Raw genomic sequence first — 13076 nt, 5'->3', positions numbered from 1 at the left:
ACAATATAGTGTTGTTGTGTCTGGAACACCATACATTAATGGCAGTAAACTATCATTCCGCATTAGGTTAGAAAAGTTTAAGTTTTGTCCATCACTGCCAGTGATGGTAGTAGACTATAATTCTGCATTAGGCTAGAGAAGTTTAAGTGTTTTCCATCACTGCCAGGCACCAGGTGGTACTACCTAAGTCAAGTAGAATCAGGTAGAATCAGCTTTGTCATGTAACTTCTTCCATGGAGTTTTGCAAGAACTGAATGGAAAATAACCAGTAAAATTGTACAACAATATAGTGTTGTTGTGTCTGGAACACCATATATTAATGGCAGTAAACTATCATTCCGCATGAGGTTAGAAAAGTTTAAGTTTTGTCCATCACTGCCAGTGATGGTAGTAGACTATAATTCTGCATTAGGCTAGAAAAGTTTAAGTGTTTTCCATCACTGCCAGGCACCAGGTGGTACTACCTAAGTCAAGTAGAATCAGGTAGGTACTAGGTACTAGTGCAAAAGAGCCTAATGTTCCATGAAGAACTTCTTAAGCACATCGGAATTGTGTATGTTTTGGGGAGGAATCGAAAGGCCCGTTGTCAAAGACATGTGACCTCTTTCACCATGGCCTGACATGATTTTCCTCATGGTCTTCTCATATGCGAGTAAAAGTGAAGTTGTCAGTAGTGGGATTTGAACCCACGCCTCCTTTTGGAGACCAGAAGTCCCTGTGCTGAGGAAGGAAGGAATCAAACCTTGAGTCTGGCGCCTTGGACCGCTCGGCCATCCTGACAGATGTACAGAAACCCATGCCACTCAACCCACAGACCAATTAGCTGGTATACCTTCGCCTCCATGTCCTAAATTGCAATATAAAATGGAAGAGCTTTGTCATGTAACTTCTTCCATGGAGTTTTGCAAGAACTGAATGGAAAATAACCAGTAAAATTGTACAACAATATAGTGTTGTTGTGTCTGGAACACCATATATTAATGGCAGTAAACTATCATTCCGCATGAGGTTAGAAAAGTTTAAGTTTTGTCCATCACTGCCAGTGATGGTAGTAGACTATAATTCTGCATTAGGCTAGAAAAGTTTAAGTGTTTTCCATCACTGCCAGGCACCAGGTGGTACTACCTAAGTCAAGTAGAATCAGGTAGGTACTAGGTACTAGTGCAAAAGAGCCTAATGTTCCATGAAGAACTTCTTAAGCACATCGGAATTGTGTATGTTTTGGGGAGGAATCGAAAGGCCCGTTGTCAAAGACATGTGACCTCTTTCACCATGGCCTGACATGATTTTCCTCATGGTCTTCTCATATGCGAGTAAAAGTGAAGTTGTCAGTAGTGGGATTTGAACCCACGCCTCCTTTTGGAGACCAGAAGTCCCTGTGCTGAGGAAGGAAGGAATCAAACCTTGAGTCTGGCGCCTTGGACCGCTCGGCCATCCTGACAGATGTACAGAAACCCATGCCACTCAACCCACAGACCAATTAGCTGGTATACCTTCGCCTCCATGTCCTAAATTGCAATATAAAATGGAAGAGCTTTGTCATGTAACTTCTTCCATGGAGTTTTGCAAGAACTGAATGGAAAATAACCAGTAAAATTGTACAACAATATAGTGTTGTTGTGTCTGGAACACCATATATTAATGGCAGTAAACTATCATTCCGCATGAGGTTAGAAAAGTTTAACTTTTGTCCATCACTGCCAGTGATGGTAGTAGACTATAATTCTGCATTAGGCTAGAAAGGTTTAAGTGTTTTCCATCACTGCCAGGCACCAGGTGGTACTACCTAAGTCAAGTAGAATCAGGTAGGTACTAGGTACTAGTGCAAAAGAGCCTAATGTTCCATGAAGAACTTCTTAAGCACATCGGAATTGTGTATGTTTTGGGGAGGAATCGAAGGCCCGTTGTCAAAGACATGTGACCTCTTTCACCATGGCCTGACATGATTTTCCTCATGGTCTTCTCATATGCGAGTAAAAGTGAAGTTGTCAGGAGTGGGATTTGAACCCACGCCTCCTTTTGGAGACCAGAAGTCCCTGTGCTGAGGAAGGAAGGAATCAAACCTTGAGTCTGGCGCCTTGGACCGCTCGGCCATCCTGACAGATGTACAGAAACCCATGCCACTCAACCCACAGACCAATTAGCTGGTATACCTTCGCCTCCATGTCCTAAATTGCAATATAAAATGGAAGAGCTTTGTCATGTAACTTCTTCCATGGAGTTTTGCAAGAACTGAATGGAAAATAACCAGTAAAATTGTACAACAATATAGTGTTGTTGTGTCTGGAACACCATATATTAATGGCAGTAAACTATCATTCCGCATGAGGTTAGAAAAGTTTAACTTTTGTCCATCACTGCCAGTGATGGTAGTAGACTATAATTCTGCATTAGGCTAGAAAGGTTTAAGTGTTTTCCATCACTGCCAGGCACCAGGTGGTACTACCTAAGTCAAGTAGAATCAGGTAGGTACTAGGTACTAGTGCAAAAGAGCCTAATGTTCCATGAAGAACTTCTTAAGCACATCGGAATTGTGTATGTTTTGGGGAGGAATCGAAGGCCCGTTGTCAAAGACATGTGACCTCTTTCACCATGGCCTGACATGATTTTCCTCATGGTCTTCTCATATGCGAGTAAAAGTGAAGTTGTCAGGAGTGGGATTTGAACCCACGCCTCCTTTTGGAGACCAGAAGTCCCTGTGCTGAGGAAGGAAGGAATCAAACCTTGAGTCTGGCGCCTTGGACCGCTCGGCCATCCTGACAGCTGTACAGAAACCCATGCCACTCAACCCACAGTCCAATTAGCTGGTATACCTTCGCCTCCATGTCCTAAATTGCAATATAAAATGGAAGAGCTTTGTCATGTAACTTCTTCCATGGAGTTTTGCAAGAACTGAACGGAAAATAACCAGTAAAATTGTACAACAATATAGTGTTGTTGTGTCTGGAACACCATATATTAATGGCAGTAAACTATCATTCCGCATGAGGTTAGAAAAGTTTAAGTTTTGTCCATCACTGCCAGTGATGGTAGTAGACTATAATTCTGCATTAGGCTAGAAAAGTTTAAGTGTTTTCCATCACTGCCAGGCACCAGGTGGTACTACCTAAGTCAAGTAGAATCAGGTAGGTACTAGGTACTAGTGCAAAAGAGCCTAATGTTCCATGAAGAACTTCTTAAGCACATCGGAATTGTGTATGTTTTGGGGAGGAATCGAAAGGCCCGTTGTCAAAGACATGTGACCTCTTTCACCATGGCCTGACATGATTTTCCTCATGGTCTTCTCATATGCGAGTAAAAGTGAAGTTGTCAGTAGTGGGATTTGAACCCACGCCTCCTTTTGGAGACCAGAAGTCCCTGTGCTGAGGAAGGAAGGAATCAAACCTTGAGTCTGGCGCCTTGGACCGCTCGGCCATCCTGACAGATGTACAGAAACCCATGCCACTCAACCCACAGACCAATTAGCTGGTATACCTTCGCCTCCATGTCCTAAATTGCAATATAAAATGGAAGAGCTTTGTCATGTAACTTCTTCCATGGAGTTTTGCAAGAACTGAATGGAAAATAACCAGTAAAATTGTACAACAATATAGTGTTGTTGTGTCTGGAACACCATATATTAATGGCAGTAAACTATCATTCCGCATGAGGTTAGAAAAGTTTAACTTTTGTCCATCACTGCCAGTGATGGTAGTAGACTATAATTCTGCATTAGGCTAGAAAGGTTTAAGTGTTTTCCATCACTGCCAGGCACCAGGTGGTACTACCTAAGTCAAGTAGAATCAGGTAGGTACTAGGTACTAGTGCAAAAGAGCCTAATGTTCCATGAAGAACTTCTTAAGCACATCGGAATTGTGTACTTTTTGGGGAGGAATCGAAGGCCCGTTGTCAAAGACATGTGACCTCTTTCACCATGGCCTGACATGATTTTCCTCATGGTCTTCTCATATGCGAGTAAAAGTGAAGTTGTCAGGAGTGGGATTTGAACCCACGCCTCCTTTTGGAGACCAGAAGTCCCTGTGCTGAGGAAGGAAGGAATCAAACCTTGAGTCTGGCGCCTTGGACCGCTCGGCCATCCTGACAGATGTACAGAAACCCATGCCACTCAACCCACAGACCAATTAGCTGGTATACCTTCGCCTCCATGTCCTAAATTGCAATATAAAATGGAAGAGCTTTGTCATGTAACTTCTTCCATGGAGTTTTGCAAGAACTGAATGGAAAATAACCAGTAAAATTGTACAACAATATAGTGTTGTTGTGTCTGGAACACCATATATTAATGGCAGTAAACTATCATTCCGCATGAGGTTAGAAAAGTTTAACTTTTGTCCATCACTGCCAGTGATGGTAGTAGACTATAATTCTGCATTAGGCTAGAAAGGTTTAAGTGTTTTCCATCACTGCCAGGCACCAGGTGGTACTACCTAAGTCAAGTAGAATCAGGTAGGTACTAGGTACTAGTGCAAAAGAGCCTAATGTTCCATGAAGAACTTCTTAAGCACATCGGAATTGTGTATGTTTTGGGGAGGAATCGAAGGCCCGTTGTCAAAGACATGTGACCTCTTTCACCATGGCCTGACATGATTTTCCTCATGGTCTTCTCATATGCGAGTAAAAGTGAAGTTGTCAGGAGTGGGATTTGAACCCACGCCTCCTTTTGGAGACCAGAAGTCCCTGTGCTGAGGAAGGAAGGAATCAAACCTTGAGTCTGGCGCCTTGGACCGCTCGGCCATCCTGACAGATGTACAGAAACCCATGCCACTCAACCCACAGACCAATTAGCTGGTATACCTTCGCCTCCATGTCCTAAATTGCAATATAAAATGGAAGAGCTTTGTCATGTAACTTCTTCCATGGAGTTTTGCAAGAACTGAATGGAAAATAACCAGTAAAATTGTACAACAATATAGTGTTGTTGTGTCTGGAACACCATATATTAATGGCAGTAAACTATCATTCCGCATGAGGTTAGAAAAGTTTAACTTTTGTCCATCACTGCCAGTGATGGTAGTAGACTATAATTCTGCATTAGGCTAGAAAGGTTTAAGTGTTTTCCATCACTGCCAGGCACCAGGTGGTACTACCTAAGTCAAGTAGAATCAGGTAGGTACTAGGTACTAGTGCAAAAGAGCCTAATGTTCCATGAAGAACTTCTTAAGCACATCGGAATTGTGTATGTTTTGGGGAGGAATCGAAGGCCCGTTGTCAAAGACATGTGACCTCTTTCACCATGGCCTGACATGATTTTCCTCATGGTCTTCTCATATGCGAGTAAAAGTGAAGTTGTCAGGAGTGGGATTTGAACCCACGCCTCCTTTTGGAGACCAGAAGTCCCTGTGCTGAGGAAGGAAGGAATCAAACCTTGAGTCTGGCGCCTTGGACCGCTCGGCCATCCTGACAGATGTACAGAAACCCATGCCACTCAACCCACAGACCAATTAGCTGGTATACCTTCGCCTCCATGTCCTAAATTGCAATATAAAATGGAAGAGCTTTGTCATGTAACTTCTTCCATGGAGTTTTGCAAGAACTGAATGGAAAATAACCAGTAAAATTGTACAACAATATAGTGTTGTTGTGTCTGGAACACCATATATTAATGGCAGTAAACTATCATTCCGCATGAGGTTAGAAAAGTTTAACTTTTGTCCATCACTGCCAGTGATGGTAGTAGACTATAATTCTGCATTAGGCTAGAAAGGTTTAAGTGTTTTCCATCACTGCCAGGCACCAGGTGGTACTACCTAAGTCAAGTAGAATCAGGTAGGTACTAGGTACTAGTGCAAAAGAGCCTAATGTTCCATGAAGAACTTCTTAAGCACATCGGAATTGTGTATGTTTTGGGGAGGAATCGAAGGCCCGTTGTCAAAGACATGTGACCTCTTTCACCATGGCCTGACATGATTTTCCTCATGGTCTTCTCATATGCGAGTAAAAGTGAAGTTGTCAGGAGTGGGATTTGAACCCACGCCTCCTTTTGGAGACCAGAAGTCCCTGTGCTGAGGAAGGAAGGAATCAAACCTTGAGTCTGGCGCCTTGGACCGCTCGGCCATCCTGACAGCTGTACAGAAACCCATGCCACTCAACCCACAGTCCAATTAGCTGGTATACCTTCGCCTCCATGTCCTAAATTGCAATATAAAATGGAAGAGCTTTGTCATGTAACTTCTTCCATGGAGTTTTGCAAGAACTGAACGGAAAATAACCAGTAAAATTGTACAACAATATAGTGTTGTTGTGTCTGGAACACCATATATTAATGGCAGTAAACTATCATTCCGCATGAGGTTAGAAAAGTTTAAGTTTTGTCCATCACTGCCAGTGATGGTAGTAGACTATAATTCTGCATTAGGCTAGAAAAGTTTAAGTGTTTTCCATCACTGCCAGGCACCAGGTGGTACTACCTAAGTCAAGTAGAATCAGGTAGGTACTCGGTACAAGTGCAAAAGAGCCTAATGTTCCATGAAGAACTTCTTAAGCACATCGGAATTGTGTATGTTTTGGGGAGGAATCGAAAGGCCCGTTGTCAAAGACATGTGACCTCTTTCACCATGGCCTGACATGATTTTCCTCATGGTCTTCTCATATGCGAGTAAAGGTGAAGTTGTCAGGAGTGGGATTTGAACCCACGCCTCCTTTTGGAGACCAGAAGTCCCTGTGCTGAGGATGGAAGGAATCAAACCTTGAGTCTGGCGCCTTAGACCGCTCGGCCATCCTGACAGCTGTACAGAAACCCATGCCACTCAACCCACAGTCCAATTAGCTGGTATACCTTCGCCTCCATGTCCTAAATTGCAATATAAAATGGAAGAGCTTTGTCATGTAACTTCTTCCATGGAGTTTTGCAAGAACTGAACGGAAAATAACCAGTAAAAGTGTACAACAATATAGTGTTGTTGTGTCTGGAACACCATACATTAATGGCAGTAAACTATCATTCCGCATTAGGTTAGAAAAGTTTAAGTTTTGTCCATCACTGCCAGTGATGGTAGTAGACTATAATTCTGCATTAGGCTAGAAAAGTTTAAGTGTTTTCCATCACTGCCAGGCACCAGGTGGTACTACCTAAGTCAAGTAGAATCAGGTAGAATCAGCTTTGTCATGTAACTTCTTCCATGGAGTTTTGCAAGAACTGAATGGAAAATAACCAGTAAAATTGTACAACAATATAGTGTTGTTGTGTCTGGAACACCATATATTAATGGCAGTAAACTATCATTCCGCATGAGGTTAGAAAAGTTTAAGTTTTGTCCATCACTGCCAGTGATGGTAGTAGACTATAATTCTGCATTAGGCTAGAAAAGTTTAAGTGTTTTCCATCACTGCCAGGCACCAGGTGGTACTACCTAAGTCAAGTAGAATCAGGTAGGTACTAGGTACTAGTGCAAAAGAGCCTAATGTTCCATGAAGAACTTCTTAAGCACATCGGAATTGTGTATGTTTTGGGGAGGAATCGAAAGGCCCGTTGTCAAAGACATGTGACCTCTTTCACCATGGCCTGACATGATTTTCCTCATGGTCTTCTCATATGCGAGTAAAAGTGAAGTTGTCAGTAGTGGGATTTGAACCCACGCCTCCTTTTGGAGACCAGAAGTCCCTGTGCTGAGGAAGGAAGGAATCAAACCTTGAGTCTGGCGCCTTGGACCGCTCGGCCATCCTGACAGATGTACAGAAACCCATGCCACTCAACCCACAGACCAATTAGCTGGTATACCTTCGCCTCCATGTCCTAAATTGCAATATAAAATGGAAGAGCTTTGTCATGTAACTTCTTCCATGGAGTTTTGCAAGAACTGAATGGAAAATAACCAGTAAAATTGTACAACAATATAGTGTTGTTGTGTCTGGAACACCATATATTAATGGCAGTAAACTATCATTCCGCATGAGGTTAGAAAAGTTTAAGTTTTGTCCATCACTGCCAGTGATGGTAGTAGACTATAATTCTGCATTAGGCTAGAAAAGTTTAAGTGTTTTCCATCACTGCCAGGCACCAGGTGGTACTACCTAAGTCAAGTAGAATCAGGTAGGTACTAGGTACTAGTGCAAAAGAGCCTAATGTTCCATGAAGAACTTCTTAAGCACATCGGAATTGTGTATGTTTTGGGGAGGAATCGAAGGCCCGTTGTCAAAGACATGTGACCTCTTTCACCATGGCCTGACATGATTTTCCTCATGGTCTTCTCATATGCGAGTAAAAGTGAAGTTGTCAGTAGTGGGATTTGAACCCACGCCTCCTTTTGGAGACCAGAAGTCCCTGTGCTGAGGAAGGAAGGAATCAAACCTTGAGTCTGGCGCCTTGGACCGCTCGGCCATCCTGACAGATGTACAGAAACCCATGCCACTCAACCCACAGACCAATTAGCTGGTATACCTTCGCCTCCATGTCCTAAATTGCAATATAAAATGGAAGAGCTTTGTCATGTAACTTCTTCCATGGAGTTTTGCAAGAACTGAATGGAAAATAACCAGTAAAATTGTACAACAATATAGTGTTGTTGTGTCTGGAACACCATATATTAATGGCAGTAAACTATCATTCCGCATGAGGTTAGAAAAGTTTAACTTTTGTCCATCACTGCCAGTGATGGTAGTAGACTATAATTCTGCATTAGGCTAGAAAGGTTTAAGTGTTTTCCATCACTGCCAGGCACCAGGTGGTACTACCTAAGTCAAGTAGAATCAGGTAGGTACTAGGTACTAGTGCAAAAGAGCCTAATGTTCCATGAAGAACTTCTTAAGCACATCGGAATTGTGTATGTTTTGGGGAGGAATCGAAGGCCCGTTGTCAAAGACATGTGACCTCTTTCACCATGGCCTGACATGATTTTCCTCATGGTCTTCTCATATGCGAGTAAAAGTGAAGTTGTCAGGAGTGGGATTTGAACCCACGCCTCCTTTTGGAGACCAGAAGTCCCTGTGCTGAGGAAGGAAGGAATCAAACCTTGAGTCTGGCGCCTTGGACCGCTCGGCCATCCTGACAGATGTACAGAAACCCATGCCACTCAACCCACAGACCAATTAGCTGGTATACCTTCGCCTCCATGTCCTAAATTGCAATATAAAATGGAAGAGCTTTGTCATGTAACTTCTTCCATGGAGTTTTGCAAGAACTGAATGGAAAATAACCAGTAAAATTGTACAACAATATAGTGTTGTTGTGTCTGGAACACCATATATTAATGGCAGTAAACTATCATTCCGCATGAGGTTAGAAAAGTTTAACTTTTGTCCATCACTGCCAGTGATGGTAGTAGACTATAATTCTGCATTAGGCTAGAAAGGTTTAAGTGTTTTCCATCACTGCCAGGCACCAGGTGGTACTACCTAAGTCAAGTAGAATCAGGTAGGTACTAGGTACTAGTGCAAAAGAGCCTAATGTTCCATGAAGAACTTCTTAAGCACATCGGAATTGTGTATGTTTTGGGGAGGAATCGAAGGCCCGTTGTCAAAGACATGTGACCTCTTTCACCATGGCCTGACATGATTTTCCTCATGGTCTTCTCATATGCGAGTAAAAGTGAAGTTGTCAGGAGTGGGATTTGAACCCACGCCTCCTTTTGGAGACCAGAAGTCCCTGTGCTGAGGAAGGAAGGAATCAAACCTTGAGTCTGGCGCCTTGGACCGCTCGGCCATCCTGACAGCTGTACAGAAACCCATGCCACTCAACCCACAGTCCAATTAGCTGGTATACCTTCGCCTCCATGTCCTAAATTGCAATATAAAATGGAAGAGCTTTGTCATGTAACTTCTTCCATGGAGTTTTGCAAGAACTGAACGGAAAATAACCAGTAAAATTGTACAACAATATAGTGTTGTTGTGTCTGGAACACCATATATTAATGGCAGTAAACTATCATTCCGCATGAGGTTAGAAAAGTTTAAGTTTTGTCCATCACTGCCAGTGATGGTAGTAGACTATAATTCTGCATTAGGCTAGAAAAGTTTAAGTGTTTTCCATCACTGCCAGGCACCAGGTGGTACTACCTAAGTCAAGTAGAATCAGGTAGGTACTAGGTACTAGTGCAAAAGAGCCTAATGTTCCATGAAGAACTTCTTAAGCACATCGGAATTGTGTATGTTTTGGGGAGGAATCGAAAGGCCCGTTGTCAAAGACATGTGACCTCTTTCACCATGGCCTGACATGATTTTCCTCATGGTCTTCTCATATGCGAGTAAAAGTGAAGTTGTCAGTAGTGGGATTTGAACCCACGCCTCCTTTTGGAGACCAGAAGTCCCTGTGCTGAGGAAGGAAGGAATCAAACCTTGAGTCTGGCGCCTTGGACCGCTCGGCCATCCTGACAGATGTACAGAAACCCATGCCACTCAACCCACAGACCAATTAGCTGGTATACCTTCGCCTCCATGTCCTAAATTGCAATATAAAATGGAAGAGCTTTGTCATGTAACTTCTTCCATGGAGTTTTGCAAGAACTGAATGGAAAATAACCAGTAAAATTGTACAACAATATAGTGTTGTTGTGTCTGGAACACCATATATTAATGGCAGTAAACTATCATTCCGCATGAGGTTAGAAAAGTTTAACTTTTGTCCATCACTGCCAGTGATGGTAGTAGACTATAATTCTGCATTAGGCTAGAAAGGTTTAAGTGTTTTCCATCACTGCCAGGCACCAGGTGGTACTACCTAAGTCAAGTAGAATCAGGTAGGTACTAGGTACTAGTGCAAAAGAGCCTAATGTTCCATGAAGAACTTCTTAAGCACATCGGAATTGTGTACTTTTTGGGGAGGAATCGAAGGCCCGTTGTCAAAGACATGTGACCTCTTTCACCATGGCCTGACATGATTTTCCTCATGGTCTTCTCATATGCGAGTAAAAGTGAAGTTGTCAGGAGTGGGATTTGAACCCACGCCTCCTTTTGGAGACCAGAAGTCCCTGTGCTGAGGAAGGAAGGAATCAAACCTTGAGTCTGGCGCCTTGGACCGCTCGGCCATCCTGACAGATGTACAGAAACCCATGCCACTCAACCCACAGACCAATTAGCTGGTATACCTTCGCCTCCATGTCCTAAATTGCAATATAAAATGGAAGAGCTTTGTCATGTAACTTCTTCCATGGAGTTTTGCAAGAACTGAATGGAAAATAACCAGTAAAATTGTACAACAATATAGTGTTGTTGTGTCTGGAACACCATATATTAATGGCAGTAAACTATCATTCCGCATGAGGTTAGAAAAGTTTAACTTTTGTCCATCACTGCCAGTGATGGTAGTAGACTATAATTCTGCATTAGGCTAGAAAGGTTTAAGTGTTTTCCATCACTGCCAGGCACCAGGTGGTACTACCTAAGTCAAGTAGAATCAGGTAGGTACTAGGTACTAGTGCAAAAGAGCCTAATGTTCCATGAAGAACTTCTTAAGCACATCGGAATTGTGTATGTTTTGGGGAGGAATCGAAGGCCCGTTGTCAAAGACATGTGACCTCTTTCACCATGGCCTGACATGATTTTCCTCATGGTCTTCTCATATGCGAGTAAAAGTGAAGTTGTCAGGAGTGGGATTTGAACCCACGCCTCCTTTTGGAGACCAGAAGTCCCTGTGCTGAGGAAGGAAGGAATCAAACCTTGAGTCTGGCGCCTTGGACCGCTCGGCCATCCTGACAGATGTACAGAAACCCATGCCACTCAACCCACAGACCAATTAGCTGGTATACCTTCGCCTCCATGTCCTAAATTGCAATATAAAATGGAAGAGCTTTGTCATGTAACTTCTTCCATGGAGTTTTGCAAGAACTGAATGGAAAATAACCAGTAAAATTGTACAACAATATAGTGTTGTTGTGTCTGGAACACCATATATTAATGGCAGTAAACTATCATTCCGCATGAGGTTAGAAAAGTTTAACTTTTGTCCATCACTGCCAGTGATGGTAGTAGACTATAATTCTGCATTAGGCTAGAAAGGTTTAAGTGTTTTCCATCACTGCCAGGCACCAGGTGGTACTACCTAAGTCAAGTAGAATCAGGTAGGTACTAGGTACTAGTGCAAAAGAGCCTAATGTTCCATGAAGAACTTCTTAAGCACATCGGAATTGTGTATGTTTTGGGGAGGAATCGAAGGCCCGTTGTCAAAGACATGTGACCTCTTTCACCATGGCCTGACATGATTTTCCTCATGGTCTTCTCATATGCGAGTAAAAGTGAAGTTGTCAGGAGTGGGATTTGAACCCACGCCTCCTTTTGGAGACCAGAAGTCCCTGTGCTGAGGAAGGAAGGAATCAAACCTTGAGTCTGGCGCCTTGGACCGCTCGGCCATCCTGACAGATGTACAGAAACCCATGCCACTCAACCCACAGACCAATTAGCTGGTATACCTTCGCCTCCATGTCCTAAATTGCAATATAAAATGGAAGAGCTTTGTCATGTAACTTCTTCCATGGAGTTTTGCAAGAACTGAATGGAAAATAACCAGTAAAATTGTACAACAATATAGTGTTGTTGTGTCTGGAACACCATATATTAATGGCAGTAAACTATCATTCCGCATGAGGTTAGAAAAGTTTAACTTTTGTCCATCACTGCCAGTGATGGTAGTAGACTATAATTCTGCATTAGGCTAGAAAGGTTTAAGTGTTTTCCATCACTGCCAGGCACCAGGTGGTACTACCTAAGTCAAGTAGAATCAGGTAGGTACTAGGTACTAGTGCAAAAGAGCCTAATGTTCCATGAAGAACTTCTTAAGCACATCGGAATTGTGTATGTTTTGGGGAGGAATCGAAGGCCCGTTGTCAAAGACATGTGACCTCTTTCACCATGGCCTGACATGATTTTCCTCATGGTCTTCTCATATGCGAGTAAAAGTGAAGTTGTCAGGAGTGGGATTTGAACCCACGCCTCCTTTTGGAGACCAGAAGTCCCTGTGCTGAGGAAGGAAGGAATCAAACCTTGAGTCTGGCGCCTTGGACCGCTCGGCCATCCTGACAGCTGTACAGAAACCCATGCCACTCAACCCACAGTCCAATTAGCTGGTATACCTTCGCCTCCATGTCCTAAATTGCAATATAAAATGGAAGAGCTTTGTCATGTAACTTCTTCCATGGAGTTTTGCAAGA

At 42.9% G+C, this 13076-nt stretch overlaps 19 non-coding genes across 19 annotated transcripts; all 19 read right to left on the bottom strand.

The window, feature by feature from the left end:
• Positions 1–665: 665 nt before the first annotated feature.
• trnal-caa (transfer RNA leucine (anticodon CAA)) lies at positions 666–780 on the bottom strand. Its single transcript has 2 exons — positions 743–780; positions 666–711 (listed from the first exon to the last, which is right to left on the bottom strand). It is a non-coding gene; the product is annotated as a tRNA-Leu (tRNA).
• A 546-nt stretch (positions 781–1326) lies between these two features.
• trnal-caa (transfer RNA leucine (anticodon CAA)) lies at positions 1327–1441 on the bottom strand. The gene is made up of 2 exons: positions 1404–1441; positions 1327–1372 (listed from the first exon to the last, which is right to left on the bottom strand). It is a non-coding gene; the product is annotated as a tRNA-Leu (tRNA).
• Positions 1442–1986: 545 nt separating this feature from the next.
• trnal-caa (transfer RNA leucine (anticodon CAA)) lies at positions 1987–2101 on the bottom strand. Its single transcript has 2 exons — positions 2064–2101; positions 1987–2032 (listed from the first exon to the last, which is right to left on the bottom strand). It is a non-coding gene; the product is annotated as a tRNA-Leu (tRNA).
• Positions 2102–2646: 545 nt separating this feature from the next.
• trnal-caa (transfer RNA leucine (anticodon CAA)) lies at positions 2647–2761 on the bottom strand. The gene is made up of 2 exons: positions 2724–2761; positions 2647–2692 (listed from the first exon to the last, which is right to left on the bottom strand). It is a non-coding gene; the product is annotated as a tRNA-Leu (tRNA).
• A 546-nt stretch (positions 2762–3307) lies between these two features.
• On the bottom strand, positions 3308–3422 carry trnal-caa (transfer RNA leucine (anticodon CAA)). Its single transcript has 2 exons — positions 3385–3422; positions 3308–3353 (listed from the first exon to the last, which is right to left on the bottom strand). It is a non-coding gene; the product is annotated as a tRNA-Leu (tRNA).
• A 545-nt stretch (positions 3423–3967) lies between these two features.
• Positions 3968–4082, bottom strand: trnal-caa (transfer RNA leucine (anticodon CAA)). The gene is made up of 2 exons: positions 4045–4082; positions 3968–4013 (listed from the first exon to the last, which is right to left on the bottom strand). It is a non-coding gene; the product is annotated as a tRNA-Leu (tRNA).
• A 545-nt stretch (positions 4083–4627) lies between these two features.
• On the bottom strand, positions 4628–4742 carry trnal-caa (transfer RNA leucine (anticodon CAA)). The gene is made up of 2 exons: positions 4705–4742; positions 4628–4673 (listed from the first exon to the last, which is right to left on the bottom strand). It is a non-coding gene; the product is annotated as a tRNA-Leu (tRNA).
• A 545-nt stretch (positions 4743–5287) lies between these two features.
• trnal-caa (transfer RNA leucine (anticodon CAA)) lies at positions 5288–5402 on the bottom strand. The gene is made up of 2 exons: positions 5365–5402; positions 5288–5333 (listed from the first exon to the last, which is right to left on the bottom strand). It is a non-coding gene; the product is annotated as a tRNA-Leu (tRNA).
• Positions 5403–5947: 545 nt separating this feature from the next.
• trnal-caa (transfer RNA leucine (anticodon CAA)) lies at positions 5948–6062 on the bottom strand. The gene is made up of 2 exons: positions 6025–6062; positions 5948–5993 (listed from the first exon to the last, which is right to left on the bottom strand). It is a non-coding gene; the product is annotated as a tRNA-Leu (tRNA).
• A 546-nt stretch (positions 6063–6608) lies between these two features.
• Positions 6609–6723, bottom strand: trnal-caa (transfer RNA leucine (anticodon CAA)). The gene is made up of 2 exons: positions 6686–6723; positions 6609–6654 (listed from the first exon to the last, which is right to left on the bottom strand). It is a non-coding gene; the product is annotated as a tRNA-Leu (tRNA).
• An 827-nt stretch (positions 6724–7550) lies between these two features.
• On the bottom strand, positions 7551–7665 carry trnal-caa (transfer RNA leucine (anticodon CAA)). Its single transcript has 2 exons — positions 7628–7665; positions 7551–7596 (listed from the first exon to the last, which is right to left on the bottom strand). It is a non-coding gene; the product is annotated as a tRNA-Leu (tRNA).
• A 545-nt stretch (positions 7666–8210) lies between these two features.
• On the bottom strand, positions 8211–8325 carry trnal-caa (transfer RNA leucine (anticodon CAA)). The gene is made up of 2 exons: positions 8288–8325; positions 8211–8256 (listed from the first exon to the last, which is right to left on the bottom strand). It is a non-coding gene; the product is annotated as a tRNA-Leu (tRNA).
• A 545-nt stretch (positions 8326–8870) lies between these two features.
• trnal-caa (transfer RNA leucine (anticodon CAA)) lies at positions 8871–8985 on the bottom strand. The gene is made up of 2 exons: positions 8948–8985; positions 8871–8916 (listed from the first exon to the last, which is right to left on the bottom strand). It is a non-coding gene; the product is annotated as a tRNA-Leu (tRNA).
• Positions 8986–9530: 545 nt separating this feature from the next.
• trnal-caa (transfer RNA leucine (anticodon CAA)) lies at positions 9531–9645 on the bottom strand. The gene is made up of 2 exons: positions 9608–9645; positions 9531–9576 (listed from the first exon to the last, which is right to left on the bottom strand). It is a non-coding gene; the product is annotated as a tRNA-Leu (tRNA).
• A 546-nt stretch (positions 9646–10191) lies between these two features.
• Positions 10192–10306, bottom strand: trnal-caa (transfer RNA leucine (anticodon CAA)). Its single transcript has 2 exons — positions 10269–10306; positions 10192–10237 (listed from the first exon to the last, which is right to left on the bottom strand). It is a non-coding gene; the product is annotated as a tRNA-Leu (tRNA).
• Positions 10307–10851: 545 nt separating this feature from the next.
• On the bottom strand, positions 10852–10966 carry trnal-caa (transfer RNA leucine (anticodon CAA)). Its single transcript has 2 exons — positions 10929–10966; positions 10852–10897 (listed from the first exon to the last, which is right to left on the bottom strand). It is a non-coding gene; the product is annotated as a tRNA-Leu (tRNA).
• A 545-nt stretch (positions 10967–11511) lies between these two features.
• On the bottom strand, positions 11512–11626 carry trnal-caa (transfer RNA leucine (anticodon CAA)). The gene is made up of 2 exons: positions 11589–11626; positions 11512–11557 (listed from the first exon to the last, which is right to left on the bottom strand). It is a non-coding gene; the product is annotated as a tRNA-Leu (tRNA).
• Positions 11627–12171: 545 nt separating this feature from the next.
• Positions 12172–12286, bottom strand: trnal-caa (transfer RNA leucine (anticodon CAA)). The gene is made up of 2 exons: positions 12249–12286; positions 12172–12217 (listed from the first exon to the last, which is right to left on the bottom strand). It is a non-coding gene; the product is annotated as a tRNA-Leu (tRNA).
• A 545-nt stretch (positions 12287–12831) lies between these two features.
• On the bottom strand, positions 12832–12946 carry trnal-caa (transfer RNA leucine (anticodon CAA)). The gene is made up of 2 exons: positions 12909–12946; positions 12832–12877 (listed from the first exon to the last, which is right to left on the bottom strand). It is a non-coding gene; the product is annotated as a tRNA-Leu (tRNA).
• Positions 12947–13076: the final 130 nt, after the last annotated feature.

The sequence above is a fragment of the Leuresthes tenuis genome, unplaced genomic scaffold (genome assembly GCF_036924035.1).
Source record: "Leuresthes tenuis unplaced genomic scaffold, fLeuTen1.0.hap1 SCAF_5, whole genome shotgun sequence".
Taxonomy (NCBI): Eukaryota; Metazoa; Chordata; class Actinopteri; order Atheriniformes; family Atherinopsidae; genus Leuresthes; species Leuresthes tenuis.
Note: the sequence above shows the minus strand (reverse complement) of the source record. Positions and strands in the feature narration are given on the sequence as shown.